Genomic DNA, 22,024 nt, shown 5'->3' on the forward strand with positions numbered 1-22,024 from the left:
ATCTATCTTATAGTGGGTCCAATGGGTCTGTGACCCGATCTTGTTATTTCTCAGTTCCTGAGGGCATTAGAGATATACCTAGCACTAGAAGAATCCTCATAGTTGTTCCCTAATCAGTAGAGTTTGGGCCATTAGAATTTTAAAAAGGCCAAGTGGAAGCTTCTGAAACTACTCCTCCCCACTGTTGTGCCCCATCAGATAAGATTATAAATCAGAAGCATAGTGCATACCAGAAGGAATTGCAGAGATTGGCACCACTATGAAAGACCTAAAAGATACAGTTGTTATGGTTACTGTTATTTCCTCCTTTCATTTTACCTGCATGTTTCCTGCAAAATCTGGATGGATCATGACAGAGCGTAGACTTCCATAGACTTAACTGGGTATTAATCCCAACTATACCTGCTCTCTTGCACTTGACAAGCAGCTATTGATCTAGTGAATTCATACTTCTCAATCCCCTTAAAAGGAAAGATCCGAAGTAATTCACCTTCATGAGAAGAACAGCAGTACACATTCATGTCCTTGGCCCAGAACTATGTAAATGCTTCTGCTTTCTATTATAGGGGCTTCAGTCATGTTGACAATTATCAGATCACCATATGGCATCTTACTAAATGGACCTGAGGAACAAAGAGTGGCAAGTACCAATGCCCTAGTAGAATCATGTGTACTAGAGAGTGGGAGATAAATCTCATGAATATTCAGGGGCTTGTTACATTGGTGAAGTTTGTAGGGATCCAGTGGTCTGGAGCATGCCAGGTCATCCCTTCCAAGATAAAAAATGAGAGGTTGCACCTCACACCCGCTACCACTAAGAATGAGGCACAGCGCTTGTCTCCCTAGCAGCTTTGCCCTTTGGTGACAGGAGATAAACGTATTTTTAAAATTATCTCAGTGGCCCTCTGGCTTTCAAAGCAAGCTTTGAATTGGTAGTAGTTTGTCCTGAGTCTATCATTTTCTTTTTTCAAGGCTTTTGATTCTGTTAATAGCAGTAAGGCCATTCCACAATTTTCAGTCATAACTGCTCCCATACTTTTTAAGTACCACAGCCATTGCATATCTCATTGCCTCACCTTCTAGCGCCACCTAATATCAATTAATTTCAGGTGAAAGACAGTTCTTGCACTATCATTGCGTGCTGGGAACTTCCACCTCACTTACCACTAATACTAGAAACCCTATTGCTTTCAGATCTCTGAGTAATCTAGCACCAAAATCTCATCCTAAGGGTTTGCTCTCAAGGGTCACCCCTTGATACCAACTGTCTGATAGGCAGGATTCTAAGATGATCCCCAATGACTCTTGCTTTTGTATAATCCTCTTCCCTTCAAGGGTGAGGGTGTATGTTACATTATATGGCCAAAGGGATTTTGCTAACGTGATTAGAATTCCAAGTCAGTGGAGCTTCAGATAGGATGATTATCCAGGTGGTTCTGAACTGATCACGTGAATCATTTAAATCTGGATCTAGGGGTCAGACATCAAGAGGTAAGAGGGATTTTTTTTTTTTTTTTTTTTTTTGAGACAGAGTTTGCTCTTGTTGCCCAGGCTATAGTACAATGGTACAATCTCTGCTCACTGCAACCTCTGCCTCCCAGGTTCAAGTGATTCTCCTGCCTCCGTCTCCTGGGTAGCTAGGATTACAGGCATCTGCCACCATGCACGGCTAATTTTTTGTATTATTTATTTATTTTTTCTTTGGTAGAGACAGAGTTTCACCATGTTGGCCAGACTGGTCCCAAACTCCTGACCTCAGGTGATCCACCCACTTTGGCCTCCCAAAGTGCTGGGATAACCGGCATGAGCCACCGTGCCTGGCTGGGATAGGAGAGATTTGAAGCATAAGAATGATTCAGTGTGCCATTGCTGGCTGTGAAGATGAGGGGGTCCTGTGATAAAGAATGCAGGTAGCCTCTGGGAGCTCAGAACAGGCCCCAGCTGATAGCCAGCAAGGAAATGGGAACCTCTGCCCTACAACTGCAAGGAATTGAATTCTGCGCAAACCAGGTGAGCTTGGAAGAGGATTCTGAACTCCTGATGAGAACACAACTCAGCCTACACCTTGATTTCAGTCTTGTGTAAACCTGAGCTATAAACCCAACTGCACTGGGGTAGACTGACCTACAGAATTGTGACCTGACTAATAAACAGGGATTGTTTTCTGCAACAAAGTTTGTGGTAGTTTGTTATACACTAATAAGAAAACGAATACATTCTGAGCTTTTGTTGCTTAGAAAGCAGTGCCTGAAGCGAAGGCTTATGTGCTACAACTTTATTAGGGAGTGCAATTCCCTAGTAGGAATCAGGAATAAGAGAAAAGTAGAGTGAGGCAGGGAAGGAGGGAAATGCAATTGGAGGATGGCTGTTAAGAGCAACTGATCCCTTGATCTTGGGGAAATGTTATTGAAAAGGATATATATAATTGCAGGACAGTCCTTCGATGTGTTAAAGGGAGAATTATTTGTTGGCTCCTGTTTCCCTTTGGTCAAAGAATCTTTCCAGCGGGTGTTAATCCCCCTGCACTCCCTGAATGTACATATGCAGACACTGTTTGTTCCATGGGGTCTCATACCCAGCATCAGCTGGAAAGCTGCAGGACAGGATGTCGGAGGTGTGCATGAAATGAGGTGCTATTGGCACACACTGAGTGAAGTTGGTTGAAATTTACAGAGTTGGCTGCCACAATATGGGCTGAGCTGGAACAAGAGGTCAGAGGCCACAGAGAAAGGTAAGGCTAAGAGGATCTGAAGTGGCAAATAACAGGTGACTCTTACGTTGGAATGGTCTCTTGCTGTTCCTTTTTCATGTGGAGAAAGCTGAAGAAGTGGTTAAAATTTTACTATATTTTGCTTTGACCTAATACTTTGACAGAGATAATCAACTGCAGTTGCAAAATCCATCATAATATTTGCTGTAAACAGGATATCTAATTCAGCTGGAGCATCTCCATAAAGATTCTAGGCCTCTCTGGGGATCTTCAGTGTCCCAGAGCAAACTCTTCACTGTCAACTCTTTTCTGAGTGTGATAGTTTTCTGTTGGAATTTTTATTTTTTCCAAACCTGGTTTCATGATTTTTTAATTTTCTGTAGTGTTTGATTTGGAGTGTTTACAGAGTTAGATACAACCTTTGATCTATAAGGCATTCTCCAAGAGTAAACATAGATTTGTAATAACCCTTTGAAGTTCAAATTATGTGGTTTTTGCCTGTGCTTTCTTTGAAGAGTCTCCATTTCCCCCTTAATCTCTGTGCATAGCAAAGGGATAAACTTTCTTCTTGTGGTTATTATTATCACAGAGAATACATTTTCCAGATGGTGCTCTGCAGATTTCCCCTCATGTTTTCTTGGCTAGAACAGTATCACCTTTTTACTCTTAGCTGCAAGAGAGGCTGTGAATGGCAGTATCTAACATTTTCACAGCCTCTTATAGGAGGCAGGTTCGGTGAAGAAGAGGAAAGGAATGGTTGTAGGAAAGGCAACCCAGCAATTTCCCTTCCTGCCTCGTTAATTTCAATCAGTCTTGTCTTCCTGAGACTTTACCCTAGTTACCTTGACTAAGACTAGAGAGAGTGGATCTTCTCAACCATACATTTACACACCAATTACAGGACAGGTGATTTCTATTTATGGTTCATCTCATCTGTTATGTGTTGATTCCTACTAGGGTCACTCTCAGAGGGTGACCTTACTGTCAAGTTCAGGGGGTATCTTTCTCTCTCCTAAACATTGATTAAGATAGGGGTCACAAGGTTGGGCACAGTGGCTCATGCCTGTAATCCCAGCACTTTGGGAGGCCGAAGGGGGGGCAGATCACCTGAGGTCAGGAGTTCGAGACCAGGCTGGCCAACATGGTGAAACCCCGTTTGTACTAAAAATACAAAAAATTAGCCAGGCGTGGTGGCATGCACCTGAAATCCCAGCTACTTGGGAGGCTGAGGCAGGAGAATCACTTGAACCCGAGAGGTGGAGGTTGCAGTGAGCCAAATCACGCCATTGCACTCCAGCTTGGGTAACAAGAGCGAAACTGTCTCAAAAAAAAAAAAAAAAAAAAAAAAAAAGATGGGGTCACAAATCTGACCTCGATAATTTTAAAACAGCTCTGAGTTTGAGTTTTTTTGTGTTTTGAGTTTGAACCCCCTCAGCCACTTTACATATTTGTTACTTGTTTGACTCATGAAGCGTTTGAGCTTGCAACTTCTGGGAAAGAAATCAACCTTAAATTCACTGGGTAAATTGCATATGAGGGAATACAGATTAATATTCCAGAATAGAGAAATTTACTCCTTAAAGCACCAAACATTTCTAATTTTAATTTTCTTGAAAACATATATTTCCCCTTCTGTTTTTCTTCTACCCGGTAAGGTTTTATAGTAATATTTAAGTTAGACATTTCCATTATGACTTTTCGCTTCTTCCTTCTGTCCTTGCATCTATAGTTTCTTCTTTCAATTTGCTGCACCATCCGCTTTGGCTTTAGAAAAAGGATCACTGAGCTTGAAGGAATTTTGTTTAAAATAAAAGTAAGTGGTATCTGACTTGTGGATTCCTTTGTTTCCCAGCAGTGTCTGCCTCGGACACCTGCTAAGTGAGCTATGTTTGTATTTGATCTCACCACTGTCTGGAAGAGACTCTCTTTGCAAAGACCCAAGGAAGAGGGAAACCTTTGAGAACTTTGAATCAGCAGCCTCTTTTTCTAATTTTATCACCTTATTTGATGAAGACCTAGAGAAACTTTGTCACACAGGCAGTTGGTGGAAGAGGTGGGAGGGAACTTAGGTCTTTGGTTTATTCCATGCAGGTGAAGATAAACCTCTTTGGACAGCCTTCCCTGTTTCTCCCACATGAAGTGGAAGACCCATGGGAAAAAGGCAGGATTTTGTCTTGTTCACAGCCACATTCACAGCACCCTAAATTCACATATCGGGTACTCAGAAATGATTGGATGACTGAATACGATATTTTCCAGGTTCCTGTCTTTTTGGTATATTTTTACTCTCATTATGTTGTGAGGACATACTGTGAGGAGCAAAGGACTATGAAAATTAAAGTCTTTGCAAATGAGTATCTTTGTATGTTATTACTGCATCAGGACAGAATTCAAGGAGCAGAATATGGGAGTGTTGATCTGAACCTGAACAAACCTGGAGAATCATACTATGGGGGAGAAGAAGGGACAAGTAAAGAACACTAGGGCAGGAAGATGTCTTGGCGGGACAGGGGAGTCAAGGCATTTTTTGTAGAGCAACCCCAATAAGAAAATACTTTCTCGTTGGGGATGGGGTAGGGTGAGAACATTCTCTCTACTCTTTATCTTTCCCTGTGGAAGAACTTCAGTTAGTTATACTCTTGGCCTCTCTCCATCCCTGGAAGGAAAAACTGAGCATGCTCTACACAGCCTCTTCTCTTCTGCCTGCCTATTCTGCTCTCTGTTGTGTTTTAAGGGGCCTGCCCTTGAGGAACAGGCTTGTGGTGGGCCTTGTCTTAAGTCAGAGGTAAAGCCATACAAGCCTGCTGTGGCCATTCATTAAAGGCATGTTCTATTATCCACGCTCTTACTGGTAACCAAATTGATCTGATCTCCATCTGTCTGATTTCTATGTCTATTCTATGTCTGATCAGATGTTCTGATCTCCATCTGTCTGATTTCTATGTCTATTTCTCACATGGTTCCAAACTTGCAAACCAACTTAGAATTTTTTCTTTTTTTGAGATGGAATCTCACTCTGTCATCCAGGCTGGAGCGCAGTGGCACAATCTCAGCTCACTGCAACCTCTGCCTCCTGGGTTCAAGTCATTCTCCTGCCTCCGCCTCCAGAGTAGCTGGAACTACAGGCGCCCGCCACCACGCCTGGCTGATATTTGTATTTTTAGTAGAGATGGGTTTTCACCATGTTGGCCAGGTTGGTCTCGAACTGCTGACCTCAGGTGATTCGCCTGCCTGGGCCTTCCAAAGTGCTGGGATTACAGGAATGAGCCACCGTGCCCGGCAGAATTTCTTAAAATCACTTAAAACCTTTCAGTGTATGTTTTGGCTGCTCTCCTTCTTGTTGTCTGAGAAGCTGGAATTTCTTGTTTTAAGACAGAATTATGGTAATTATTATCATTTATTGAGAACAGATCAGGGACCATGCTAAACATTTTATGAATATTATGTTGCTGAATCATTTCGGCAATCCTAAGAAGTAGATGCCATTATCATCCCATTTTATAGATAAAGGAGCAATTTTAGAAGGTTAAGTATTTTTCCACATTCATGAAGCATGGCTAGTAAGCAGTGGAACCAGGTTTTGAGCCCACCGTTTTCTGATTCTTCTGTTCTTAGCTACCAGCCTATAATGTCTCCCACAGCTATTCAAGTAAAGAACTGTAAAAAGAGAAAAATGTTTTGGAAGAAGGAAAGAAAGCTCTGCAAAAGACAATGTGGGCTAAGACAGGGTATTCTCAGGCGAGAAAGAATGTCTTCTAGAACCCACTGGTCCAATTTGGTCCATTTGTATGAATGTACTCTTTGCACTTATTTCAAGGATGAGCTTTCTGTGAAAGAAAACTTTGGGCTCGTGTTTACTCCAGGGAACGGTTTAGGTTTCAGGGTGGTTTCTTTCTTTTTTCCGTGTGTCCCCCGACCCTCTTTTTTTCCTCTTTCTTTTTTTTTGCCTCCATAATCTTTTGTCTGGTGTTGGCCCTCAATAAGCAACCGTGGCTAATTCTTGCTTGTTCTCTGTGCTTTTGGACACTTTGTAAAACCATACTGTGGCAAAGTTTCTCCATTTGAAAAATGTAGGAGGATTGTTAATACTGATTTCCTTATCTTAGCGTGAGTTAAGATTAATTATATACATTTTGCAGCATACTTTGAAAGTATGTGTTTAGGTGCTAAAATTTGTGTTTGTACAGATTTAAGTATATTTGTAGCCCATACCCATTTAAATTTAAGGAGTATTTTTATTTTGCTAATGGCTTCTTTAAAATATTTTAAAATCAGTTGCATGATTCTGACAAGTGGGATCTTCTGAATGAATCTCAATTCTAATTTCCCTTTCCCATGATTGTAAAATGTGGGACATTTGTAATAATCTTTGCTGAGTCAGTTTCCTTGCGGGAGGGATTGGTTTCATCATTTCAAAACATCCTAACAAAACTCCAGCCCATTCACAGGCAGTAACTTGCAAACTAGGGTCATTGCCCAGGGAGCGGGGAGGGATCACAGACACAGGCAGGAGGAGAAGGGTTATGGTGCTGGAAAATGCTACCTGGAGGTTGCCAAAGATGGATCAGGTGGGAAAACTGCACAGCAGTTCACATACCTTGAGCAAATCCAGCAGGCAGTAGGAAACAATAAAAAAGGAGGAATCCTCTCCAGGGACAGGATAAAGGATGGGTAAAAGCAAAGCTGGGAGGATTGGTTAATAAAGATTTGAACTTCCATCTGGATTCATGTTTTCCTGCTTTGTTCAATAAAGTGAGTATTCAGCCCTTGATGAGTGTGGAGAGGTGGAGAGGCTCAACGGAAAGCAATGAGTCACTCCTGGGAGCCGTGGGGAAGGTCATCTTTGAGAGAGTAGGAACCTGGGAGGTGCAATCTCATGATCCTGTAGAGAATTGCAACAAGTTTTGCCACTGCTCCGCATTTCCCCAACCCTTGGGTTTCTATGGTATTGCTCTGTATTCCAGCTAGTGTCACCAAATGAATAGCCTGGTTCTTTGTTAACCTTTATCCTAACCTTCAAGTCTGCTAAAGTGAAGGTTTGTTTAAGGCTAGAGGCAAAGACGTAAAATTTCTCTAGACTTCCCAAATACCATTTAACTTTTCTAAAATATTTGAATGTGACTGAGTAGTTGCACAGCAACTAAAAGCTTCCCATCACAACCCCCACCTCATCTCCCTTCCATTCTCCCTGTTTCCCGTAATTTAATTCCCTGGGTAACAACTTACTGAGATTTATTTTCACAAAGTCATAGCATTTAGCTGGTAATTCGTTCTAGCTTTTTGAGCATCTGCTAATATGTGGTGGGAGATCTTAAATTCAACAGACTCATTTTTAATGAATGTCAAATAGGAACTAATCTATCATGATTACATTATTTATTTTCTAGGAGGGACAGCAATTTGTCATGTAGAGTAAGTACATCCCTGTCTTTATCAGGAGAGGGAAATAGATGAGCAGGTTTTTTTTTTTTTTCTTTTTTAACATTCTCAATAAACCAAGAGATCTTGGGCTTTGGATCTTTTCTTTTCCCTCTTCTAATTTTTTTAATCTCGATTTGCCTAAATTTAAGTTGCCCTTCAAAATTACTTTTTATCAAAATGTAAGTAGGAATTTAAAAATTAATGAGAAAACAAAATGATGTGATTCTGAATAAAAATGAGGAACTGCTGAATGTGGAGGGGTTAGCAGGGCTGTTTAATTGACCCCCACAGGCAAGTGCTGTTGACAGAAATATAACATGAGACACATACAGAATTTTAAATTATATAGTAGCCGCGTTAAAGATGTAAATGAAATAGGTGAACTTGACTTGAATAATATGTTTTATTTAATTCAATATATCTAAAATATTATTTCAACATGTAATCAATGTAAAACTATTAATAAGGTATTTTACATTGTTTTTGTACTGTCTTCGAAATTTGATGTGTATCTTCCATGTACAGTGTAATCTCAATTTGGACCAGCTACATTTCAGATCTCAACATTCACAAGTTGCTCGTGATTCCCATATTGGACCCCTAATTCTGGGAAATTATCAGTTCCCTTCCATGGTGGTATTTCACTGTATTTGCTTTGGAACTCAGAGCCTGGATCTCTTATGAGAAGCCAGACTTTGCTTGTGTATTTTAAAAGCAAACTGTTGGTTTCCTTCTTAACTTTAATCTTCATTTCCTCTTGGCTCAGCACACTTGGAATAATATTCTAGAAACCCATGCTGGGTGAAAGGGGTTAGGGGAAATTGGATTGTGTCAGGGAAAGGTTCAAAGCCAGGCTCCCTAAATGGATGCTTCTCTGTTTAGACTGGACATTTCTTTCTCATGTGGGAGGCCCTCCAGCCGGTCTACTGTAGAAAAAAAATGTTAATAATGTAACAAAGTCTAAGCTTTAGTTCCTAGTCTGAGCACAATAATTCACATTAGATAATTAATAGAAAAATAACACTTTCACACTTGATTCTTCAAAAGCAGTGTTCTTTTCTCACATAAAGTTGCACTTTACTGGTAATGACGATGGCATGGAATGAAGGCTCCTTACCCGTGAGAGTTGGTGGAGTGACCTCACATGAGTTAGACCACAGGGTCCTCACTGCACCCAGTTGTCCAGAATTCAGTAAAGTGGGGAATCCCTGACTCTCTGGCCCCATTCTCTTTTCTGAATTTTAACTTCTAGGCAGTGAGCCCTCAGTCTTTCTTCTTTTACCCCCACCCTCACTGGGTACAGGATGCTTCTTCCAAATTCTTGAGCACCGGTTGATCACCTAGAGTGTAATTTCCGCAGCTTGGCAGACAGCTGTGCTGGAGGTGAGTGAGTCCTTTGCTTAAAGTCCAAAGATCTAATTTCTATTTTTTTTTTTTTTTTTGAGACAGAGTTTCACTCTCGTCCAGACTGGAGTGCAATGGCACGGTCTCGGCTCACTGCAACCTCTGCCTCCCAGGTTCAAGCGACTTTCCTGTCTCAGCCTCCTGAGTAGCTGGGATTATAGGCGCCTGCCACCACACCCAGCTAATTTTTTTTTTGTACTTTTAGTTGAGATGGGGTTTCACCATGTTGGCCAGGCTGGTCTCAAACTCCTGACCTCAGGCGATCTGCCCACCTTGGCCTCCCAAAGTGCTGGGGGGCAAAGTGAGCCACCCCAGCCCAGTCTAAGCTTTTGTTTCTGTATTTGTAGAGTGGTAGGAACGATGCTTATCTCACAGGTCTGTTGGAAGGATTAAATGAGGTGATGCGTGTGAAAGCATTTTGGAATCTGTAAAAGTAAACACACTTCAGTTGTTAATAGTGTTCTGGAAAGGTTCCAAGATCTATTCCTGCTGAATTCCCTGGTCATTCCAACCCTTTTTTAAGCTCGTGGAGGTGCTTGACCCCACCCTATCCTGAATCTTGGCTCTGCCAGATTTGTTCACTCCTTTTCCAAGTGTCTGGTCCCATAATCCTTGTTAAGTGGACAGTGGGCCACATGATCACACACTTGTCCATACTGAGGGCTGGGGCAGACACTTAACCTAAGCTGGGCCATGTAAATTTTTCCTATCTGGGTATGGAAATTGGGACCAAAGGATTTTATTAATCTCTTAAATTGTCCAATTTGGGCAACATAGTGAGACCGTGTCTCTACAAAAATAAAAATTTAGCCAGATATGGTGGTGCACGCCTGCAGTCCCAGCTACTCAGGAGGCTGAGGTGAAAGGATTGCTTGAGCCCAGAAGGTTGAGGCTGCAGTGAGCCAGGATTGTGCCACTGTACTCCAGTCTGGACAACGGAGCAAGGCCCTGTCTCAAATAAAACAAAAACAAAAACAGAAACTTGAATTTGAATGGTTTAGAATTTCAGTTCTCAAAATGTGGTCCCTTGGGGACCCCGAGACTCTTTCATTGGGTCCAAGAAGTTAAAACCATTTTGATAACAATGCTAAGAGGATGTTTGCCTTTTTTTTTTCTTTTTTCTTTTTGTTTTTAAGATGAAGTCTCGCTCTGTCACCCAGGCTGGAGTGCAGTGGTGCCATCTTGGCTCACTGTAACCTCTGCCTTCTGGGTTCAAGCAATTCTCCTGCCTCAGCCTCCCGAGTAGCTGGGATTACAGGCGCCCACCACCATGCCCGGCTAATTTTTTTATTTTTAGTAGAGACAGGCTTACACCATGTTGGCCAGGGTGGTCTCGAATGCCTGACCTTGTGATCTACCCGCCTTGGCCTCCCAAAGTGCTGGGTTTACAGGCTTGAGTCATCATGCCTGGCTGCCTTTTTTTTTTTTAAAGTGTGCTTTTTCACATATGGAATAACAGCAGTGATGGGGAATACTGCTGGCATCTTAGCATGAATCAAGGCAATAGTACTTACTGTAGTTGTTACATTCCTCACTACCATGCACTCACAGTAAGAAAAAATAAGGAAAAAATAAAAGCAAAAGCTAGTGTTATTTAATAATGTCCTTGATGAAGCAATAAAAATAATTAATTTCATTAAAAGTTGACTTTTGGGTGCATGTCTTTTTCACATTCTGTGTGATGAAATGGAAAAAATGCATACGGCATATCTACTGCATGCTGAAGTAGGCAATTGTCTGGGAAAACCACCTAAGTGATTGCTTGAATTGTGAACTAAAACTAATGGCTTTTTTTCAAGGAGTACCATTACTACTTGACTGCATAAACTATGATTTCTCAAACCCAGGTATTTGGCAGACATTTTCTTGAAAATGAACCAAACTATCCTGTCACTTCAAGAAAAACAACCAACAACATTTTTTTTTTGTGCCAATGTTAGAATTTGTGTTTCCAAATTAAAACTAGCATTTTGTAAAAGTTGTGTCTGTCGCTGTGAGCCTGCTAGCTTTTCAATACTTAAAGACCTTTCTGATGGGATCAGTGGTGATATCAACAAATGAGATTTAAGAAATATATTTATAAAATGTGCCAACATTAGGAAGATGAGATGTGTAACTCAGTGAACCAATATTTTATGAATGACAAATGTGCAGGTGAAAGATCTAATCAAAGTGCAAGACAGACTAGTGGATTTTAATATTATGGTAAAAAAGACAATTTCTTTTTTTTTTTTTTTTTTTTTTTTGAGACGGAGTCTCGCTCTGCCGCCCAGGCTGGAGTGCAGTGGCCGGATCTCAGCTCACTGCAAGCTCCGCCTCCCGGGTTCACGCCATTCTGCCTCAGCCTCCGGAGTAGCTGGGACTACAGGCGCCCGCCACCGCGCCCGGCTAGTTTTTTGTATTTTTTAGTAGAGACGGGGTTTCACCGTGTTAGCCAGGATGGTCTCGATCTCCTGACCTCGTGATCCGCCCATCTCGGCCTCCCAAAGTGCTGGGATTACAGGCTTGAGCCACCGCGCCCGGCCGACAATTTCTTTTATATGAATTCAGATTCCACATTGCAATTAAACTTTAAGAAACTACCACGTGTTGAGTTTTGGTGTATTATCAAAAATTATCCGTAAATACTTTACTCTTTTTAAGCTACATGTCTCTGTGAGACTGGATTTTCTTTATATACATCAACCAAAATAATATATCACAACAGATTGAATGTAGAAGCAGATGTAGGGATTCAATTGTCATTTATTAAGCAAGCCACTAAAGGGACTTGCAAAAATGTCAACAAAATTTCATTGTTGTCACTATAATTTTTTGTTTGTTTTGGAAAAACAAATCAGATGTGGGCAGCTATGTTTGGCCCATGCATGTGCAAGTGAAGAGAGGATGCTAGTATAAGAGAGGATGCTAGTATTTTGAGAGAGAGAGCAGAGAGAGAAGTGCAGAGAGAAGCAGAGATGAAAGAACATGTGGAGAGAGAGAACAAAAATAAGCTTTGATTCCTAATATCTGTACCTGGTTCTTGTCTCTCTTGAGGCCTGGCTGTGTTGCCCAATTTAGAGTTCTAGGAGATTTCCATGTATTTTTCCAATAAACTCTCTTTCTATTTAAACTGATTTAAAAGGGATATATATATATATATTTTTTTTTAATTTAATTTTTTTTTTTTTTGAGACGGAATCTCATTCTGTCACCCACGCTGGAGTGCAGTGCAGTGCTTGATCTCAGCTCACTGCAACCTCTGCCTCCTGGATTCAAGTGATTCTGCTGCCTCAGCCTCCTGAGTAGCTGGGATTACAGGCACATGCCACCACATCCGGTAATTTTTGTATTTTTTGTAGAGACAGGGTTTCACCATGTTGACAAGGCTGGTCTCGAACTTCTGACCTCAAGTGATCCACCCACTTCAGCCCCTCAAAGTGCTGGGATTACAGGTGTGAGCCACTGCAGCTGGCCTCCTTTCTTCCCTGTTTGGCTTGCTGTTCCTGAAGGGTAGAGACTTTTGATTACTTTAGACCTCACAATGTGTAGTCCCTATTCAGTCTGCAGTAGCTGAAGAATGAGTGAGTGGCTCTGCCTGAGGGAGCTGAGGAAGGCATCCTGAAGGATGATCAGGCATTTCTCAGGCAGATGACGGGGAAGACATTCTAAGGAACAAGCTTGAGTGAGTTCAGGAGTCTGCTTTGCCCTCATGGGTGTGGTCATGCTTAAGGACAGAGGAGGCACGATTAATGCAGTGGCATTCACTTTTGCCCTGGTGGTTATCTGAGCAGAGAGAATATCTCACGAACTAATGCCAAGGCCACTTCTCTGTTGTCTCTGGATTAATGCCAGCCCTGTTAGGGACAATCCAGTGAATTAAAAAAGCCCTGCCAACCCCAGGCGAGGGTTGGGAAACAGTGTTAGTAGCACCTGGGGGACTGGGGATGACTCATCGCACAGGTATCATTAACCCCCATCATTCACTCGTTAATGGAGAAATAAGAGCAGGAATGCAGAGGGACAGTTCTAGACTCAAGTCAAGTCCATCTCTGACTCTAACTGGCTGAGTGATCCTAAGCGGCATCTAACTATTTTGAGCCTCCATTTCTTTATCATTTTTATAAAATGGTAATAGTAACACTTACCTTGGAGGCTGGTTTTAAGAGTTAAATATGATCATATACATTAAGCATATGTATAGTAACTGGTACAGCTTAGAGATTAATGCATGCTAATTCCCTTTCTTCTCTTCTACAAACATTTAGAGGAGCTACTGACTACAAGGCATTATGCCAGGCAGGGAGGAAAGGAAGGTAAATCCATTGTGCATAGATTATGTCCTCTGGGAGCCTGTAGCCCAGTAATGGAGGAGATAAAGTCAATGGTAAGTGCACAAATAGTTACAACACAAGACAGAGAGCGTGAGGTGCCACGAGAGAGGTGGAACCGAGATTGCAACGAGAAGGCCATGCCTATGCCCTACGTGTGTGAACTGATCTTCTTCGTGGTTGCCAGTGCCCCTTACTGGATTAAAGCATGTGTTCTATTTTGCTTGTTACAACATTTTGGTGTCTTTAATTTGGATGTTAAAAGAAAAAATAACAGAAAGGACTTTTTGCTTCTATGAGGAAGGGGCAGTCTATCAAAATTACCAACACCATCCCTGACCTACGGGTGAGGACACACCTGGCCCCCCCCATCTTTGCTGGAGAGCCGAAGCCTCTTTGGGGCCCCTTGGTTCCAGGTGCAGCAGAACCTGGCTCTTTGGATCAGCGACATTAATCTGCTTTGTTTTATCTGCAGTGTCACAAAGTTTAGTTGGATGATCTGATAGAAAGTACAAACCGGCCGGGCGCGGTGGCTCACACTTGTACTCCTAGCACTTTGGGAGGCCGAGGTGGGTGGATTGCCTGAGCTCAGGAGTTTGAGAGCCTGAGCAACATGGTGAAACCCTGTCTCTACTAAAATACAAAAGAAACTAGCCGGGCATGGCGGCATGCACCTGTAGTCCCAGCTACTCAGGAGGCTGAGGCAGGAGAATTACTTGAACCCAGGAGGGAGAATTACTTGAACAGAGCAAGACCCCATCTCTAAAAAAAAGAAAGTACAAACCACAGCCTAACTCTGAGAATAACTGGGAGGAATCCCCTGCTGTCACACACTGGGAATCAGAGTGTCACATCCTGCCCTTGCAGCGTCCTGAGGCTCTAAAAGCAACATGTTCCAACTGGAAGCATATATTCTGCAAGGGTTTGTCTCCAGGCAGCGCTACAGCCTCCTCTTCTGGCACCATAGAGACTGTTGCTTCTGTCAGGATTTCTGGCACCATCAAAGGTGAAAGGGAACAGGACCAACTACGTTTCTCTGAGCAAGGTGGGTCTTCTGGGTAGCACCTTGGTGAGAATACACACCACTGAGCAGCCTAGACTGGTGCTGATTAGGTGAAGGGTGGGTGGCCAGAAGGACAGATTTTCGTGTGTGTGTGTGTGTGTGTGTGTGTGTGAAACATAACTCAATGCTTCATCTCCCCTGCCTACATTGCGTTCACACTTCGTGAATCTGACAGCCTGTGGGTTTGGGCTGGATTTGCAGCTTTATTAGGCTTTGCAACAACTGAAGAGACTTTTCTTCTTCTTCCTTTTTTTTTTGAAACTCCAGTTTCCCCTAGCTTGTGTTAAAATTCTCAGACTTTTCTTAACCCCTCTCCCCTTTTTAAAAGTTGTGAAATATGGTAGTGACTGAAAAGATTAGAGGATAAATGTACAGCAGAGTGAAGGGAACACTCTGGTGACCATCACTCTGATCAAGAATAGAGCATCTCTAGCTCCCAGAACACATCCCTCCTCCATACGCCCCTTCCCTGTCACACCCCCTCTCTGCCCCGATTTTACTTTTTCTTCCATTTAAAGATGTGTATGTATGTATGTATGTATGTATGTATGTATGTATTTTTATTTATTATTATTTTTTTTAAGTGGAGTTTTGCTCTTTTTGCCCAGGCCAGAGTGCAATGGCACGATCTTGGCTCACTGCAACCTCTGCCTCCTGGATCCAAATGATTCTTCTGCCTCAGCCTCCCGAGTAGCTGGGTTTACAGGCGTGCATCACCATGTCTGGCTAATTTTGTATTTTGGGTAGAGATGGGGTTTCACCATGTTGGCCAGGCTGGTCTCGAACTCCTGACCTCAGGTGATCTGCCCCGCTTTGGCCTCCCAAAGTGCTGCGATTACAGGCATGAGCCACTGTGCCCAGCCTTGAATTTTTTATACAGTTAAAATGCATGTCCATTTTTGGGAAAAAATACATAAAATACACACTATTGATGAAAAATATATCACTCATGATTTTTCCTTGCCCAGGGTCATGTTAACATTTTGTGAAATATCGTACAACACATTTAGATATATATATTTCTGCTTTCTATAATTAAAAATGTACCACATGAGAAATTTTCTCAATAATATTTGGTGAAATTATTTGCATTTCCATATATCTCTGCTGCAAAGTATTTGGTGAGATCCAAGTATCTGGGTGTGCTACTAGAAACCATTTTTATAAATAATGTTGAAATGAACTGGTTTGTGTATAGATCTTGAAGTACTCAGCTGATAACTTCCTTGAGATCAAAAGGAAATTCCTGGATCAGCCAGCATGCATGTTTATGAGGCATGTAATTCACATTGCCAAATTGCTGTATGAGCCCATTTATATAAATTTCAAAACACTCAAGGCTAAATTACAGTGTTTCTAGGTGAATAGTCAGGTTGCGGTAGTAATGGAAATGATGTACCAATTCACCCTGCCAGTAGAATTGTGCAAGAATGCCTCTTTTCCTACATCGTTGCTAACATTGGGTATTATTAATTTTTTTCATGGAAAGTCTTTTAGTTTCTTCTTAAGGAGTGAAGCCCTTGGTCTCCCTGATTTTAATGTAATTGTTTCTTTGCTTCTCTTTTATGCTTTTGCTGCCTAACTATTCACCCTAGAAACATCATAATTTAGTCTTGTGTGTTTTGAAATTTATATAAATGAGATTATGTAGCATTTATTATTTTACTTCTGGCTTCATTCATCCATTATTTTGGCTGTTAAATACGTCCATGTGGTCACATGGAGCTGTATCATGTCCATTTTCATGGATATATATTATTCCATTGTTAGAACACCCAGCAATGTATTCCTTCTATTGTTGCTGGACATTTTAGCTGTTTCTAGCTTTTGACTCCTATCAAGAATGCTGCTGATAACCTTCTTATACAGGTCTCCTGTGCACAAGCTCTTTTTAAAAGGAAAGCTGTGATTCCACTTTATGTCACTGGGAACTGGAGCCTTTTGGTAACAATGAGATGCAGGGATCTAACTGTGTATTCAGGATGCTGCTCTAGCCCATTTCCTGCTTGCCACGGGGTATGTGGATGGGGCTGGAGGTCATTCTTATTAAAATTCTCCCTAAAAATCAAGGCAGAAAGAAGCAAGAACTTTCTGGGCAAGATAAAGGGGACAACTTGAAAGGGTACTGAACTGGAGATCAAAGAGCCCTTCATGCTGCTGGCTTTTGATGTTAGCATTAACTGCACACACTGCGGTCATTAATTAACTCATGTTCAGAGCTTGCTGCATTCCCCCACCTACTGTCTCCTAATCAGCAACCCTCCACTCAAGGCCAACATCATCATTATCAAGTTCTGGGACTTGGAGTGAGAGTGCCTTTGGCTGCTGTGGGCACTCAGTGCTGCTGAAACAGCCCTGGGGAAGAGCTTTGAAGCACACTTACAGAGGCTGTAAAATCAGAAAGTTGGGACTAGAAGTCCTGCCTACTGGATCATCATAGGCAGACTCCATGGCTGTTTACAGTCTTGTTGGAGAAAGTGGAGTTTCAATGAAACATAAGTGGTGTTTGTTTTCATTCCATGTAGCTGGTAACCAGGGCATGTTAAGGGAAGAGTCCCGTTCTTCTCCTACTCATACTCTCTTTTGTCTTCCTCGGCTCCATGCCTCTTGTTTTAGAAATTTATCTATGTAGCTTTGAGGAATAGATATACATATCCCTCTAATGAGCCTTTGACAGAGGTGCCAGTACAGCCCTAAAGGTAACAAGGGAAAACAGAGGACTGAGAGGTGGGAAAGGAAACATGGAAAAAATGGGTGTCTACAGGTAACACTAATCTATGGTGATAGAGGTGAGATGAGTGGCATCAAATGGGAAGGGACACAAGGGAATGTTTTGGGGGAGTCAGAATATTTTAAATCTTGATCTTGGTGGTGGTTATACACATAAATTCATCAGGTGTGCACTTAGATCTTTGCACTTTACTAAATGTAAATTATACATAAAAAAATGAAGTCTGCCAGGGAGTTTTGCTTTCACTGGCCATCTGTGCTTTTACCCTCGACTTCCTCCTTTATACTACAGGTGTTCTATATGTTCCACATACACATGATTTAAACCCCACAATTATGACGCTATAATTTTTACTTTCAACAGTGATACGTATTTTAGAGAAAATTAATAATAAAGATTGTTTTTTATATTTACCCATATAGTTACCATTTGTAAAGAACATTTTGGGAAATCCAAATTTCCATGTGCTAACCTGTTAACCATCTCCTTTCCTGTTAGCCTGAAAAACTTTCTTAAGCATTTCTTGTGGTGCAGACAACAAACATTGTTAGTTTTCATTTATAAGAAAATGTCTTTATTCTGCCTCAGTCTTGAAGGATATTTTTACTAGAATCCTAGTTCTAGGTTTTACAATTTTTCCTTTTGTACCTGAAAAATATTTTACTCTTGGCCGGGTACAGTGGCTCATACTTGTAATCCCAGCACTTTGGGGGGCAGAGGTGGGCAGATCACCTGAGGTCAGGTGTTTGAGACCAGCCTGGCCAACATGGTGAAACCCTGTCTCTACTGAAAATACAAAATTAGCTGTGCGTGGTGGTCCGTGCCTGTAATCCCAGCTACTCAGGAGGCTGAGGCAGGAGAATCACTTGAACCTGGGAGGTGGAGGTTGCAGTGAGCTGAGATCAAGCCGTTGCACTCCAGTCTGGGTGACAAGAGTGAAACTCTGTCTCAAAAAAAAAAAATTTTTTTAACTCTCTTCTGGCATCTTTTTTTTTCCCCCTGATGAGAAATCAGCTATCATCTGTATCATTGTTTTCCTGTATATAATGAGTGCTTTACTCTGATGCTTCCAAGATTTTCTTTTTATCTTTGAGTTTCAACAGTTTGGCTAAGATGTACATAGGTATAGTTTTCTTTGTATTTATCCTGCTCGGGGTTTACTGAATCTGTAAACGTATATCCTTTACCAAGTTTGGTAATTTTCCCCTCATTATTTCTTCAGAAATTTTTTATTCCCCATTTCTTCTCTTTTCTCTTCCTCTGGGACTATAATTATGTGTATGTTATACCTGTTATTCTCTGCTTTCTCACAAGTCCCGGCGGCTCTCCTCTTTTTCATTTTTTTTTTTCTGTTTTTATTTATATTTTTACTTTATTTTTTTCACAGAGTTTCACTCTTATTGCCCAGGCTGGAGTGTAGTGGCACAATCTCGGTTCACTGCAACCTCTGCCTCCCGGGTTCAAGCGATTCTCCTGTCTCAGCCTCCAGAGTAGCTGGGATTACAGGCACTCACCACCATGCCTGGCTAATTTTGTATTTTTAGCAGAGACGGGGTTTCACCATGTAGGCCAGGCTGGTCTTGAACTCCTGACCACAGGTGATCTGCCCACCTCGGCCTCCCAAAATGTTGGGATTACAGGCATGAGCCACCACCCCCGGACTTTTCTGTTTTTAGATTGGGTAATTCTTTTGATCTATCTTCACGTTTACTGACTTTCCTTTGTCATTTCCAATTCATTGCCTATCAGTGAGTTTTTAAAATTGCAGATACTATATTTTGTAATTCTAGTATTTTCATTTGGTTCTTTTATATTCTATTTCTCTGTTGTGATTTTCTTTCTGCTCATTTGTTATATTTCCTTTATATGTTTGAGCATAATTATAATGGCTACTTTAAAACCTTTGTTTCTTAATTCCAACATATAAATCATCTTAGAGGTCTCCATTGATTGTCATTTTTCTTGTATATGAGTCATATTTTCCCATTTTTTCTTATGTCTTGTAATTTTGGATGGTGTTGTGTATATTGCAAATGATACATTGTAGAGACTCTGGATTCTCTTATGTTACTCTAAAGAGTATGATTTTGTGTTTTAGCAGGTGATTAACCTAGTTGGTTTCAGTATCTATATTCTTTTCCTCTGTGGTGTGTGGCAACTGAAATCTATTTAGTTCTTTCAGCTTGAGCTAGGTTTCTTGGTATCTATCCAACATGTATGTCTTAGAGGCTGACCAGAGATTTGGGCAGAGTTTATATGTAGAATTTGAGCCTCCCTTCTGTGGCTCTTTCCATTCCACTATTTTCCTTTCACTTTTCTGCTGTTATTGCTCTGAATTTTGTCTTCTGATTTCTTAGCTAGTAAGGTTTCTGTGCAAGTTTTAGCCACCTTTTTGTGGGACCAATTGGGAGTACTCTCAGACAAAGAAACAGAAAAAATTAGCAACTATCCAGTGGTTTTTTGTTTGTTGGTTGGTTTGTTTTGAGACAGCGTCTCACTCTGTTGCCCAGGCTGGAAGTGCAGTGGCACGATCATAGCTCTCTGTAATCTTGAACTCCTGGGCTCAAGTGTTCCTCCTGCCTCAGCCTCCCAAGTAGCTAGGACTACAGGTACATGCCACCACACCTGGATAATATTTTTATTTTTATATATTTTTTGGAGAGACGGGGTCTTTCTATGTTTCCCAGGCTGGTCTCAAAAATCTGACCTCAAGCCATCCTCCTGTCTTGGCCTTTCAATGCACTGGGATTATAAGCACATGGAGTCCGGCCATCCTCCTTTAAATATTGACCACCTCTAGTTTTGCCTGCTTTCAGACACTCTCATATGGCTTCAGATTTGTGTGTGTGTGTGTGTGTGTGTGTGTGTTTTCCAGAGTTTATAATTGTTACTTTGGAGGATTGGTGTAATATGAGCTACTCTGCCATTTCTAGAATTGGAAACTTATCATTTAATCTTGTCCAGTGATCTTATGGCTTGCTTTTTAAATTTGTTTGGTTAAAATAATATGGTAAAGCCACTGATAAGAAATATATCAGGAGTGCTTCCAGGGTTCAAAAAATAGTTCATAGTAATAATAAAATAATTATTTAAAAATCATGATTATAAGAAATGTGTTCTAGTTACAAGGATCTATGGATAATGTTTCTTTGAAAATTGGATAGTTTCTATAGACAAGAAGCTTTAAAATAACTAAAACATGTTAATAAACTTTTTCTAGTTATTTTTTCTATTTCCACAGAAAAATGAAAACTCTTCTTATTTTGCCCATTTCTAAACTTCATCCTCCAGAATCCTCCTTATATTAATTTGTTCAAAGTGTGGGTGCTGAAATAGATTATAAAGTTTGTAGAAACTGTGGCAAAAGAGTAGAGTTGAGTGGAAAAAACAGAATTTTCATTACTTTATGACATGATCTTGGAAGGATTCTCATTGTCTTTATTTTTGGTGCAGACCAGAAATAAAATTTAAGAATTTTTTAAAAATCCCATTGTAGCTTTCTCCACATTATACAAGATTATCCTGTAGAAACTGTAATGTTTCTTTCAGTCAATTTATCATTCCATTTGATTGATTAGTATTTAGATCCTCATGGAACACTAGGGTTAGTGCTGTTGTTGGGAAGCAGGGAAAGAAGATGCTGAAATACTTCATGGCTCTGCTCAGTAATGAATCCTGATGTGCTAAGGGTCCCCAACTTTTTCTGTTTTTTAAAATATGTAAAATGAGCAGAGTCCTAGTATTTTAACTGTGGCTAAACTTGCTTGGGTGACAAAGATTTGTGGTCAACTCTAGACCTATATCCTGCCAAACCACTGGCCCAGGAGAAGCTACAATTTGTGGACTTCCCATTATGAAAATCATCTAACAAAAATGTGAATCTTTTGCCTTTATGAAAAAGATAAAAATCATAAATAAACATTTTATTCTTTGAGCTAAACATGAACGTTTTAATTGGCTTATCAGTGTGTACTTTGTTAGGCTGCTGATTATAATTTTTTTCAAAATGTTCTGATATATATAATTTTGGATTGATGTTTTATTGCATTCTCTTAGTAAAGTTAAGCAAAGGTACTGGATTTTAGTTGTTTATTTTAAATATTTTAGAGTCAAGAGGAATCTAAATATTTCCTATGAAGCTTATGGGAAAGAGCTTTAGAGTGAGAAATAACTGAAGAAAAAAATAGTCTTCAAATTGAGTGATCATAACTTGCCAAATACCTGGGTTATTTCCTGGCCCTTTATCATGGCTTGTTAGGACTCAGACCCTTGGTCAAGCTTTGGCAGGATATAGAGGCAGTAGGATCTGTATAAAACTTACTGTGGCCACGTATGATGATGTCTTCTCTTTCCGCCTTCTCACTTAAGCAAACATATTGCCTCTT

General features: G+C 40.8%; 1 protein-coding gene and 1 long non-coding RNA gene across 2 annotated transcripts in view; one reads left to right on the top strand and one right to left on the bottom strand.

Moving 5' to 3' along the window:
- AKIRIN2 (akirin 2) overlaps positions 1 to 22,024 on the bottom strand; it is a 149,597-nt gene that overhangs the window by 101,583 nt on the left and 25,990 nt on the right. The gene's annotated exons all lie outside the window — the stretch shown is intronic.
- LOC126952934 (uncharacterized) overlaps positions 1,923 to 22,024 on the top strand; it is a 132,338-nt gene continuing 112,236 nt past the window's right edge. The window contains exons 1-2 of the long non-coding RNA XR_007725077.1: positions 1,923 to 2,731; positions 2,875 to 3,023. This is a non-coding gene — a long non-coding RNA (uncharacterized LOC126952934). The remainder of the gene's footprint in view (positions 2,732 to 2,874; positions 3,024 to 22,024) is intronic.

Source organism: Macaca thibetana, chromosome 4 (assembly GCF_024542745.1).
Source record: "Macaca thibetana thibetana isolate TM-01 chromosome 4, ASM2454274v1, whole genome shotgun sequence".
In the NCBI taxonomy this organism is placed as follows: Eukaryota; Metazoa; Chordata; class Mammalia; order Primates; family Cercopithecidae; genus Macaca; species Macaca thibetana.